A 13,196-nucleotide genomic window follows, 5' to 3' on the forward strand; every position below is an offset into this window, starting at 1 on the left:
CAGAAACTCGTTTTCATTAAAAGCATGGGTGTAGAGCAGTATTTAAATGTCCTGGGGTCTTTGTCCCCAAAACCACTGTCCTAAATTTGTCAGGCTAGGAGAGAAAGATGAGTTTGAGGAGCCACTATCACCTCTGGAGTTAAAGTTTTACTGTGCTCAGTCTTTGTACAATAGTTCATATAATCAAAAGTGCAGAAACAACGATGCTAAGGAGCATGGAATCCATCTGACACCCAAATCAAGTTTTACCTTATTCATATATTCTTTTCATTCAATTCAGTCTCTTAGGGAAGCATGAATAAGAAGGGATACTAAGAGATCCAACTTTCCCTTTGCTTTCCTTCTTTTAAAAGTCTGAAAGGCAGACACAGGAAAGGATAATGAGAAAGACCTGGGTTTAGGATAAAGACTGATGCATGAAAATTGAGAGTCCCCACAGATTTGGTTGAGCCTTTGGTCTCCTGGTCTTAACAGAAATTCATTATTATGAGGTTAAAGCAGAGTTCATGCAAATACTCATTTGTATGAACTGCAAAGACTAGGTAAACATACAACATCAGCAAAATAGAAATTCTCAGTTGCTCAACTGAGGAACAGAACTAAGTTTTTTTTTTTCTCTTTCAAGACCAATTTATAAGAGGGGAAGTGAAGCATTATCTTGACTTGAGGAGGAAGTATCTCTGTTCCTAAGAACTGAACATCAGATGGCAGGGAGAGATAACGCGTTAACAGAGGAAAATATGAAAGCTAGGAAAGAGGGGCAGAGTGTGTAGAATGGGCACCAAAAAAAAAAAAAAAAAAAAAAAAAAAAAAAAAAGGCAAGAACTTGTAGCAAAGCTCTGTCAAGCATTTCCAGAGGTAATTTATTTTGGAGTTAATAATAGAGATTTGAATTTTGGTGTTAGAGATTTTTGCTAGATCATTAAGGCAGAGACTGACAGAAAGCAGAAACCAAAATAGTTCATGGAATTGTTAATTCCTCAAGTATTTTGGTACTTGCCTTGCTACCTCTGATTAATGCCAACTACAGGGCAACAACCAACAAGGAGGAGCTCTTATATACACAATACATGGCCTTAAAATGAAACATATGGGATTAAATTCAATTTGCCCCTTTAATTTATATCGTATTTCAATTTTGAGTTATTTTTCAACTGAAAAAATTTCAAAATGCTTCAGAAACTTCACAGATGCAGTACTCGTATTATTCGATGCCGAAATGAAAATCTCTGAGGTGGAAAATGGGAGTTACTCAAGAGCAAACAGTATCTATTACAATCAATTATATTCTAAGTAACAAAATCTCTAGTGCACAACAAGCTATTACAGCTTCATAGGAAATCACAATGTTGTAGTTAATAAAGCAATTATAATCTGTCATCCCTTCCTCAAGATAAGCAGTACTGCCCTGCAGCTTACCTTAGAGATTTCTTTGGTATAAATTAGATCTACTGAAGTATAACCAAGAATTTTAAATGTCATATTAATTTTACTCTATGGAATATGTAACATGTTCCTAAACTGCAATATGTTCAAGTTAATTTTTATAGAATATCAATTAAAATTAATCTTCTGCAGAGGAAATGCATTAAAACTTTATATGTAATACTATAATTGTGTCTGTAGGAAATGGTGATTACAAAAATGACTAAGATAAACTGTGAAAAATGAATATGGGAAAATGGAATGGTGTTTTTAAAGATGTTATAAGTTATACATTATTGTGAAAGAAGTTTATTTTTATACCATTATGTACTGTTGTATGGGCACTAGGGCTTTTACTTTGCTCACTTTTCCCATGGGTACAGATAAAACTCAGTTATAAACGACTCTGGTTTGTTGAGTCAACTTGACAGCCATTGGTGACTAATTGTAGAGATCAGGGATAAGGTAAAATTAGACATACTGAGCTTGGGTAATGCCATAAAGAGAAGTAAGTTTGTAAATTTGGGGGTCAAAAGATTAAGTTTTTAAAAAGAAATTATGTGAGCCTTATATATGTGAAGCAGTCAAATATCCACAAACAAGGATTTGAAGATAATAGGAGAAGATGCCAATACTGGAGGTGAGGATTCACAGACCATCCAAAGAAGATAATAGAAGGGATGGCAAATGATGGGTTCACTAATAAGATACTGGTGGGAGGAAAGCAAGAAGGAGAAAGTGTGGAGGCAGGAGAGTAACTAGCAGTGTACAATGACACAAAATCCACTGGGTGGTGGTAGGGAGATCTTCCTAAAGGAAGGGCTGCATCAATAAAGAACTGGGTAAATACATTATTACTGGACCATCATGCATTGGAAGTCTATGTAGTTATTGAAAAGGTTGAGGTCAACCTGCATGTAATGACACTGAAAAAAATTGTTATTGAATTTATTGGGGTGCCATTGGTTAATAAAATTATATAGGTTTCAGGGTCTTATAATACATCATTTGTATATTGTATTGGGTGTTCACCACCCAGAGTCATCTCATTCTATGACCAGTTATCTCCCCTTCACCCTCTTCTACCTCCCCTCATCCCCCTTTCCCTCTGGTAATCACCATACTGTTGTCTGTGTCTATGAGGGTTTTTTCTTAATCCCTTCCCTTTTTTCACACAGCCCCCCAACCCCTCTCCCTTCTAAGAGCCTGACATTGAAAAATTTATACAAAGAAGATAAGGGACAAAAGAGCGTATGTAGTATTCTCACATTTATATACAAAATAAGAAAGATATACTTTTTAGATTGATACACAGGAAACTGACAATCGTAATTGCCTCTAGAGAGGGGATCTGAGAGCTGGAGCTCAGAGAGGGAGAGAGGTTTAATTTTCACTGCACACCTTTTTGTACCGTTTACACTTTTTACCTGTATACAAACTTTTAAAAATAAATTATTAAAAAGAGATTAGTGAACAGTGTCAACTACTGTAGAAATGTCAAAGAAGTTATAGATGGAGACAAAAACCTTTAGATTTAATGACTAAGGGGCCTTGGTATCTTTGAGAAAGTAGGTTCAACTGAGTCATTTATTTTGAGAGAAAACTCTATTATAAGTGGCCGGAGAGCATATTTTAGGAACACAAAGAATTTATCCTGAAATAGCTGAGGTTTGATGGAATAAATTTGTGAACCAATCAGTTGTGTGTATATACATATGTGCATATATATATTTAATATATACATATATACCTTTCTCTAGTTATGGGAAAGGCAATAATGGATTTTATTTGGGACTGGCAATTGGCAAGTAGGATGTGACAGAGAGAGAACTGTTGAGGAATTTGAGAGTGCTGGTAAGAGAACTTGAAGATGAGTAAAGTGTGGACTGGGTAGAGAAAATACGGTGAGGATTGGCGGTAAGCTAAGTATGGATGATATCATAAATGGAAATGGCTTGAAGAAATTTTGACACCAGGAAAGGTAATTGAATAGTAGGAATTACATGCACTTACAGGCACAGAAGTCAAGGCAATAACTCTTTTACCTACCATCCAGCAGATTGATAGAAAATCATATAAGATTTCAGCTATGAAGAATATAATTCTGCTTTATTAGAGTCAGCAAAGAGAAAGAAATTTAAAGCTAATTTCACAAGCCTGGGTCTTATCAGAACAGAAATGATAAGCTAACTTGACATAGTGCCAACTTTTTGATTACAGAACATATTTTCTACAAGGGAGGATTTCCATAAAATAAGTAACTCAAGAGATAAAATCAAGAGTGAGTATAATAGAAATTCTTCACACTGTATTTATTTTTTTAATAATTTAAAAAATATTTTATTTATTTATTTTTAGAGAAGAGAAAGGAAGGAGAAAGAGAGGGAAAGAAACATCAATGTGTGGTTGCCTCTTGCATGCCCCCTACTGGGGACCTGGCCTGCAACCCAGGCATGTGCCCTGACTGGGAATTGAACCAGCGACCCTTAGGTTCACAGGCTGGCACTCAGTCCACTGAGCCACACCAGCCAGGGCGTCATACTGTATTTAAATAAAAACAATAAATGTGACTTAACCCAATCTAGAGCAGATGGAATCACCCCATATTGGTTATTGCATGGCATTGCTAGGTGAGCTCTTGGGGAACTTATCACAAAGTGTCTCTGGAGGTAGGTAAGACCCACCCTAGGGGTATCCTCAGTGTACCTGGCTGTGGTTGAACCTACATAAGAATGAAATAAAACAATATTTGGCTCTGAAATTGCTACAACATTTTGGTAACTGCTAAGTTCTTGATGGGCTACAAAAGCCTGGAAACATTCCTGGGCCTGATTTTATAGGATTACAGCTGCAACTAAATCTGCCTCTTGGGAATGAGTCTGGTTATTCTTGTGGTAGCAGGTCAAGTCAGATTCAGGACTAATTGAGAAACTATCTGTATTATGGCTTATAAGTGTGATCCTGCCTTTTCAACTGAATCTAAGTAATGTTCCATGAAATAATTCAGGAAATCCTGAAAGACTCCAATAGAAATAAAAATACCAGTACACTTTAAAGATACAGCTTTAAAAAAATCCTCATCTGACAACGCTTTTTAAAATTGCTTTTAGAAAGAGAGGAAGGGGGAGGGGGGAGAGAGAGGAAGAAAGAGAGAAACATTGATGTGAAAGGGAAACATTGATTGGTTGCCTTCTCCTATGTGCACCAACTGGGGACCGAACCCACAACCTGGGTATGTGCCCTGACTGGCAATCAAACCCATAACCTTTTGGTCTAAGGGACATTGTTCCAACCAACTGAGCCATACCAGCCAGAACAAATATAGCTTTTTAAGATGTCATAGAACAAAGGTAAACAAAACAAACCCATTAAGTGGAAATGTTGACATATTCAGAGTTTTCAACTCACCTTTGGTCAGTTAGGCAGAAAAAGACAATAGAATTAGATATTATTTGGGCAAGGTTATTTGTTGGTTTACTTGAAGCAATCAGGGTAAACCAGCTAAATTATTCTCAGAACTCTAAACATTTTTCTGCTTTTGGGCAATAAAATCTGACTTGTCCATCCTCCAGAAAAGACATAGATAACAATATTTTGGGGCTGGAGACTCATATAAGTTAAATATTACTTGTTTCAAGAAATTGAAGAGGAGGGAAGGCTCCCAAGCTCATTTTATGAGGCAGAATTACCCTGATTCCAAAAACAGACAAAGGCATTACCACAAAAAAAATTATAGGCCAGTATCTCTGATGAACATAGATGCAAAAATCTTTGACAAAATATTAGCAAATCAAATTGAGCCATGCATTAAAAGGATCATAAACCACAATCAAGTGGGATTTGTTCCCAGGGTACAAAGTTGGTTCAATATCTGTAAATCAATTAACATGATATACTACATAAAGAAAATGAAGAATAAAACTCATATGATTATATCAATAGAGGCAGAAAAAACATTTGACAAAATCCAGCAACCATTTATGATAAAAAAAAACTTTCAGCAAAGTGGGAATGGAGGGACAATATCTCAACATAATATAGTCCATACGTGACAAACCCACAGCTAACTTACTCAATGGTGAAAAGCTAAAAGCATTTTCCTTAAGATCAGGAACAAGACAAGGATGTCTACTTGCACCACTTTTATTCAACATGGTATTAGAAGTCCTGGCCACAGCAATTAGACAAGGAAAAGAAAGAAACATCATCCAAATTGGAAAAGAAGAAGTAAAACTGTCATTTTTTGCAAAAGACATGATACTGTATATAAAGAATGCTAAAGATTCCACTAAAAAACTATTAAAACTGATAAATGAATTTAGTAAAATAGCAGACAAAAAATTAATACTAAGAAATAAGTGTATTTTTATACACCAATAATGAACTCTCAGCAAGAGAAATAAAGAAAACAATCTCATTTACAACTGTATGAATAAAACAACAAGTAATAAATGTAACCAAGGAGGTGAAGGACCTGTACTAGGAAAACCATAAGAAAGAACTGAAGATACAAATATATAAATGGAAGCATATACCATGCTCATGGATTGGAAGAATTAATATTGGTAAAATGCACATATAACCCGAAACAATCTATAGATGCAATAAAATGTCTATCAAAATACCAATGGTATATTTCCCTGAACTAAAACAAATAATCCTAAAATTTATATGGAACCACAAAAGACCCCGAATAACCAAACTAATCCTGAGAAAGAAGAACAAAGTTGGATGTATCATGCTACCTGATACATACTACAAAGCTATACTACAAGGCTATACTACAAACTATACTACAAGGCTACTGTAATCAAAGCAGCATGGTACTAGCATAAAAAGAGACACATAGATCAGTGGAACATAATAGAGAACCCAGAAATAAACCTGGGCCTAATGTGGTCAACTAATTTACAACAAAGGAGGCAAGAATACACAATGTGATAAAGGCAATCTACTCAATAAATGGTACCAAGAAAACTGGATAGATACATGCAAAAAGTTGAAACTAGACCATTTTCTTACACCTTACACAAGAATAAACTAAAAATGGATTAAAGACTTAAATGTGAGACTTGAAATCATAAAACTCCTCAAAGAAAATATAGGCAGTAAACTCTCTGACATTGCTTATTAATATATTTTGGCTATGTCTTCTTGGGCAAGGGAAACAAAAGCAAAAATAAACAAATGGGACTACATCAAACTGAAAAGCTTTTGCACAGCAAAGCAAACCATCCTCAAAACAAAAAGACAACCTACTGAATGGTAGAACATATTCGCCAGTGACACATCCGATAAAGGGTTAATATCCAAAATATATAAAGAAGTCATACAACTTAACACCAAAAAACCAAAGGATCCAATTAAAAAATGGGAAGAGGGCCTGAATAGATATTTCTCCAAAGAGGACATACAGATGGCCAGAAGATGCTCAACATTACTAATCACCAGGGAAATGCAAATTAAAATCACAATGAGATATCACCTTACACTTGCTAGAATTGGGATCATTAATAAATTGACAACAAGTGTTGGTGAGGATGTGGAAAAGGGGAACCCTCATGCACTGTTGGTGAGAATGCTGACTGGTGCAGCCACTGTGGAAAACAGTATGGAGGTTCCTCATAAAATTAAAAATAGAACTATCATATGACCCAGAAATCCCACTTCTGGGTATTTACCCAAAGAAATCCAAAACATTAATGCGAAAAGATATATCCACCCTTCTGTTCATTGCAGCATTATTTACAATAGACAGGATATGGAAGCAACCCAAGTACTCATAAACAGATGAGTGGATAAAAAAGTGGTGGTACATGTAAGTATGCAATGGAATATTACTGGGCAATGAAAAAGAAGAAACTCTTACCATTTGCAACAGTATGGTTAGACCTAGAGGGTAACATGCTAAGTGTAATGTCAGACATAGAAAGACAAATACCATATGATTTTACTTATATGTGGAATCTAAAAAACTATATAAATGAACAAACAAAACTGAAACACACTCAAAGATACCAAGAACAAATTGATGGTTGACAGATGGGAGGGGGGCTTGGGGGATGGGTGAAAAAGGTGAAGGGATTTAGAGTACAAATTGGTACTTACAAAGGAGTCATTGGGATGTAAATACAGCTTAGGGAATAGAGTAAAAATATTGTAATAACTATGTATGGTGCAAAGTGGGTACTCGACTTATTGGGGGATCACTTTTAGGTTATATAAATGTCTAACCACTATGCTGTACACCTGAAACTAGTATAATATTGAATGTCAATTGTAATTAAAGCATAAAAAAGGGAATACAAATATGACTTACAATACAAGTTTTTAAGTTGAAAAAGTCATACACATAGTAGAGATTTCAAAAAGTATAGAGGAAAAAGTAAGATTCATTCTCAAAAGGCAATTACTTATTTCTAGGGTTGTGTGTGTGTGTGTGTGTGTGTGTGCGTGCCTGCAGAAATATTCTAATTATAAGTAAATATATAGGTTTCTTCCATATATATGCTTTTAAAAATACAAATTGGAACATATTATGTTCTTGCTAAAGAATATATTTTGGAGATCTTTTCTTATTATTAGACATTAAATTACCTCACTCTAACAATAAGGCTATTCTCTCATTTGATTAGCCAATATCCTGTCTGTGAATTTTTTTCCAGCCGCTTACTTTCTTAATGTTGCAACAAATATATTTTCATATGTGCACAGGTGCAAATATATCACATGGATAAATTTATAGAAACAAAATTGTTGGCTTAAAGGGTATGAATATTAAAAAGAAACTTTGGCAGATACTGAGAAATTGCTCTAAAAATGTTTCCAATCTCACCAACAGTATATGAGAGTGCCTGCTTCTCCAAAACCTTGCCACAAAGTGCATTACTGAATTTTTTCACCTTCGTTAGTTTGAAAGAGAAAACTGCCTTAACTTGCATTGAAAAAAACTATGCGTACAATTGAGAAATAATACTTCTTAAAAATTATAGTTAGCGATGAAACAGGATTTTCTAAATCGTATCTGACTTTGGCTCTCTTTTGGGAGAGGGGTCCCCGAGAATTTAGTTATACGAGTAAATTTACATTGACAGGGTTCTTATATAACATGAAGTAATAAACTGTTTTAACAAGAGACAGTTTCATAGATAGGTTTCATTTTTTGAGAAAGGGGAAGAAACACCATTCTGTGGCTCAATGTGGGTTTGTCAGTTATTGCCTACCCCCCTTCCGGGACTTCCCACTGTTCTTTAGAACAAATCAGATGAGCAAAAACAACTCTTTTTCCATTGGATCAGTTATAAAGAAAATGGAAATGCAACAAGCAGCTTAGTTTCATCTTGTTTAGTAGAGAAAGCTATCCTCACCAAAGGCTTGCGAACATTTCTGGATAAAGCACTGGCTGGTTTATTCATCTCTCTATGGTCAATCGTTGTTTCTGCAGGACAAAGGAGCAGATTGGTTAGTAAAGGTAAGAAAGGGAGGCAACAGGCCCTGTAACTGCTAACTTTTTCTGCCATCTCTTTTCTCATACTTATTTAGTTCCTTTAACATTAATCTTGTGACATGTAAAACGCCTTCTTAGTTTACCAAGTCAGAGGTGAGTGGGCGTTTAAGTGAACATTCAACGGAATTGGTCAATAAAGAGAAATTAAGTCAAACACTTCTTTCTCTTATCTCCTCGTGTTCACACTTGGAGCATTTCTAAAATATTTTTTTACCCCCCAGCCCCAAAATTGACTGGTCTGATCAAATATTTGTTGTATAATTTATTTAGTCCTTGTTCACTAATTCCTACACAAGTTTAGCTTCTGTGTTTTTAAAAGAAGGTCCACTGTACTGTCACAAAAAATAAAAAAATAAAGAAGGCTAAAAAATGTAGGCGGAATTTTGCAGGGACAGCTTAACACTTAAGTTCAGTTACAGTGATGTAGTTTGAGAGAGAAATACAATCACAATAAATTCCAATTGGATTTGACTCTTAATGATTCATTCAGCGAGTTTGTAATAACTGTTTTCCTGCACAGCAGGACATGCTCAAAGTGAATGTGATTACAGCGATGATGCTTTTCAAATTGCCATCTGGGTGATTTGGGGAAAATCTGCCTGTTGGTATTAAAGACAGTGGAGGCTTTTGCCTGAACATGCAGGCTTTTGGTTGAATAATGCTTACACTTGTTCTTAGTCAAAAGACCAAGAAGCAATTGTTTGAATTATCTTTAGAGCTGCTCATTCTTCTTCCGTGTGCACATCTATCTGTGCTTTAGTATAGACCTGGTTTGGTCAGCATGCTCATGTGGAAATTTTTAGAACATTGTTTGCATAGGTCAGTGTTAGAACATTGTTTCTGAACTTGAGAAGTTTCTTGGAGGAGTAGAGAATATTTAAAATTTGTGTAAAACATTCACATTGTAATGGTAACTTGGGAGACATGCAAAGGTAGTGCCCTAATTCTAATATGGCTTTGATGTGATGTTTTCAATAGTTATTTCAAGTTCCTGAACCATTTTCAATCACATACTTAATGATTATCTTAGCTATCTAAGATAGTGTCCTCTAAGGTCTGCACAAACATGACAGAACGTAAATTTGTTATCAATAGTTATTACCCTGCCAATTTTTGTTGTATAAAGTTTCACACCTATATAAAAATGGAAAGAATAGTACAATGAACATCCATATTTCCATCATGTAGGCCAATTAGTTGTAGCTATTTGCCACACTTGTGTTTTTGTGAACTGTTTGAAGGTATATAGTTGACTTTAGGGTACACAACACCTCCAAATTCATGAGCGCGTATGTCCTATGAAAAAGGGCAGACTTCTACATAATTATAATGCTAAGGATGTTTAACATCAGTAGAATCCTGTTCTACAACATATTATTCATATTCAAATTTCCCCAGTTATCCACATGTTCTTTAGAGAGTTTTTATTTTTTAAAGTCCAGGATTCAATGAAGCATCTTGCATTGCATTTGGCTTATATGCCCACAATTAAGTAAATGTCAACATTAATTGACATAATTGACAATATAATTAACAATGATTAACAATTATAACACCCAAGAAATTTAATACCAGTCAATACTGTTACAATCACTTTTCTTATTTTTTTAGTCCTCTCATTTTATGTCAAAATATTTTTAAAAGAATTCAAAATATGATCTTAAGTTTTAATTTTCTATTTGTGAGACGTAAAGACAGAATATGAAGAAAAGTCCAAACTATTAAGGGAAGGGGAAAGTCAAGGAACATATAGCAAGGACTCATGGACAAAACCAAAGGGGAAGAGTTGAGGGAGGGAGGGAGGGAGGGGGCAAGGGAAAGTGGTGGGGGGTAGGCAGAGACAAATGTATTTGAAAAAATAAATTAATTAATTAAAAAAAAGAAAAAGAAAAGTCCAAACTATGGAAAAATATATTTACTAATATCTCTGTACTAAAATTTACATTTTCTGAAATAAGGAAATTTACATAACCAGATAAAGCCCTCTGAGGTAGTAGTTACCTTTGGTCATGAAGATCTAAGCAGAACCAAACAAAATTATTTACTTATTTGGCGATAATTTGGAAAACAGAGGCCTTTTGACTTATTATCTTATCCATCAAATTGACTTTCAGAAATTAATTTGTTAAGTAAGAATCACTTCATATTGATAGAGGAATAGATAATCCCAAATCATATGTTTTGTAACAAGAATTAAAATATGGATGAGTGATACTTTAGAGCATCTGTCAACAAATGCTACAAAAGATTAAATACTAGAGATATAAGACGAGGAATATGATTAAGTGAATGGTTATTTTCAGCTCTAAGGACCACGCATGTTCAAAGATTAAGGGAACTGCAGAGGTTTTTTGTTTTGTTTTGTTTTGTTATTTGATACAGCGAGATCCTTCGTAATGAAACTTCTTGTTTTGGGTAAAGTTCTTACATCATTCACTAAAAAAAAATTAAAACATGTAATACAGATTTGGTTACAGTATTATCACTAGATTATAAACAAAATAATATTTAAGTTTTTCAATGATAACCTTTCAGTGGTTTATCTGCAAGTCCTCCAGATCAATAAGCTCTTAAAATAAAATAGCTTGGAATAATAGAATCTAGAATTTAGATTATAGGGGAAATAGAGAAGTGGAGAGATGAAATAGAGTGTTTCATGAATGTAAAAGTTTTAAAAAATAACGTTCCTGATATATCACCTACATGTAACCCTAATAAGACAGTTTGCTTCACCTTCGTATTTGAGGCAAAAAATAATATGCTTACCTGATTGCAAAGTTAAAAAATAATGTTTGGAGAATGTCAGTGGAAACAGTTAATCTCAAACATTGATGGTGGGAGAATAAATTGGCCCAAGCTACTTGAAAGGCAATTTGTAAGAGCTATGATCTAGGAATTTGGCTTTTCCAAACCAGGCCTAAAGAAACATTCATGGAAGCACATGCAGTGATTACAAATAGTAAAAAAAAAAGGCAAGAAGAACCAGAATGTTCACCACGAGAAATGATTTGCTAACACAAGCTGTGCTTGTAGAGGTACAATTTTGTAACTGTTAAAGGGCAGATCTATAGAAGTAGACACGTTGACAGGCGGGAAACAAATTGCACCCCAGCTGGCTAGGCCCAAGACCTGTGGAACAGCAGATGCTGTCTTCCCCTCTTTAGTTCCATAAAGCTGCATCCCGTGATGGGGAAGCCAGCCCAATCCCACTGCCTCCATTTTCCTGTGGTTGTGGTCTTCTCTGCACCCTTTCTCAACCTAACCTCTCAGATGTCTTAGTTTGCCTGCACGCAAATTGTCCTTCCAGAGACTGGATCTGTTTTGCTGCCTTATCTCCTCCAACTCTGCCACTTGCTACCAATCCCTGATCTTCCCGCTTTCCTTTTGCTATTGCCAGTTACTCCTTTATTCAGAGGACTCCTTTATTCAAAGGACTGTCCCAATGATTTATTTCACTGTTTAAGGTAGCAGCTGAATTTTGCTCAAGTTCTACATAATCCTGATAAATACGGGGGTGGGCAAAAGTTGGTTTACAGTTGTTCGTATGGGAAAACGTGGGCAGGTTATGATTATCACATAGCTTTATTAACTCAAAAGAACATCACAATGGTACGGTGCATGTAGGTACAGTCTCTTAAGTGCTCAAATTGCCAGCCTGCATTATTTACACATTTCTGTAGCCTTCTTGCTACACCCAAGCACACTTTGGCACAGAATTCTTTATTGTCATCAATTCCTTGACATGCTTCTCTTATGGAGCAAATCATATCATCCACCATGTGTGGGTATTTTTTTTAATGATTAAAAAAAATTTTTTTTTATCGCTCAAATACAGTTGTCTCCATTTTCCCACTACCACTTTTCCCTGCCACCATGTGTGGTTTTGGGGGAAAGACTTTATTTTTGACAACACACTGAAAGAAGAAGTCCATGGGGCGGTCTGGTGATGGTGGCAGCCATTCCACCAGCCCTTGTTAACCTATCTGCCTGTTGGGTAATTGTTTATTGAGAAAGTCATGCACTGTTACGGCGCAGTGTGCATGAGCTCTGTCTCATTGAAAGAACAAGTCGTTATCATGCTGTGTCTGTAATTGTGGTAAAATAGTGTCCCTCAGCATGGTAAGATACAGGTCATATGAAACAGTTGTAAGGGAAAAAATGGGTCCAAATACCCCTTTACACAAAAGACCAGTCCCAGTTGTAATCTCCAACTGATTCAATTTTCCTTCTATAGTTATATGGGGCTTTCCTCTTGAATGGCAGA

This window comes from Pteronotus mesoamericanus, unplaced genomic scaffold (genome assembly GCF_021234165.1).
Source record: "Pteronotus mesoamericanus isolate MK-2021 breed Mesoamerican mustached bat unplaced genomic scaffold, CSHL_Meso_final contig_173, whole genome shotgun sequence".
NCBI classification, from domain to species: Eukaryota; Metazoa; Chordata; class Mammalia; order Chiroptera; family Mormoopidae; genus Pteronotus; species Pteronotus mesoamericanus.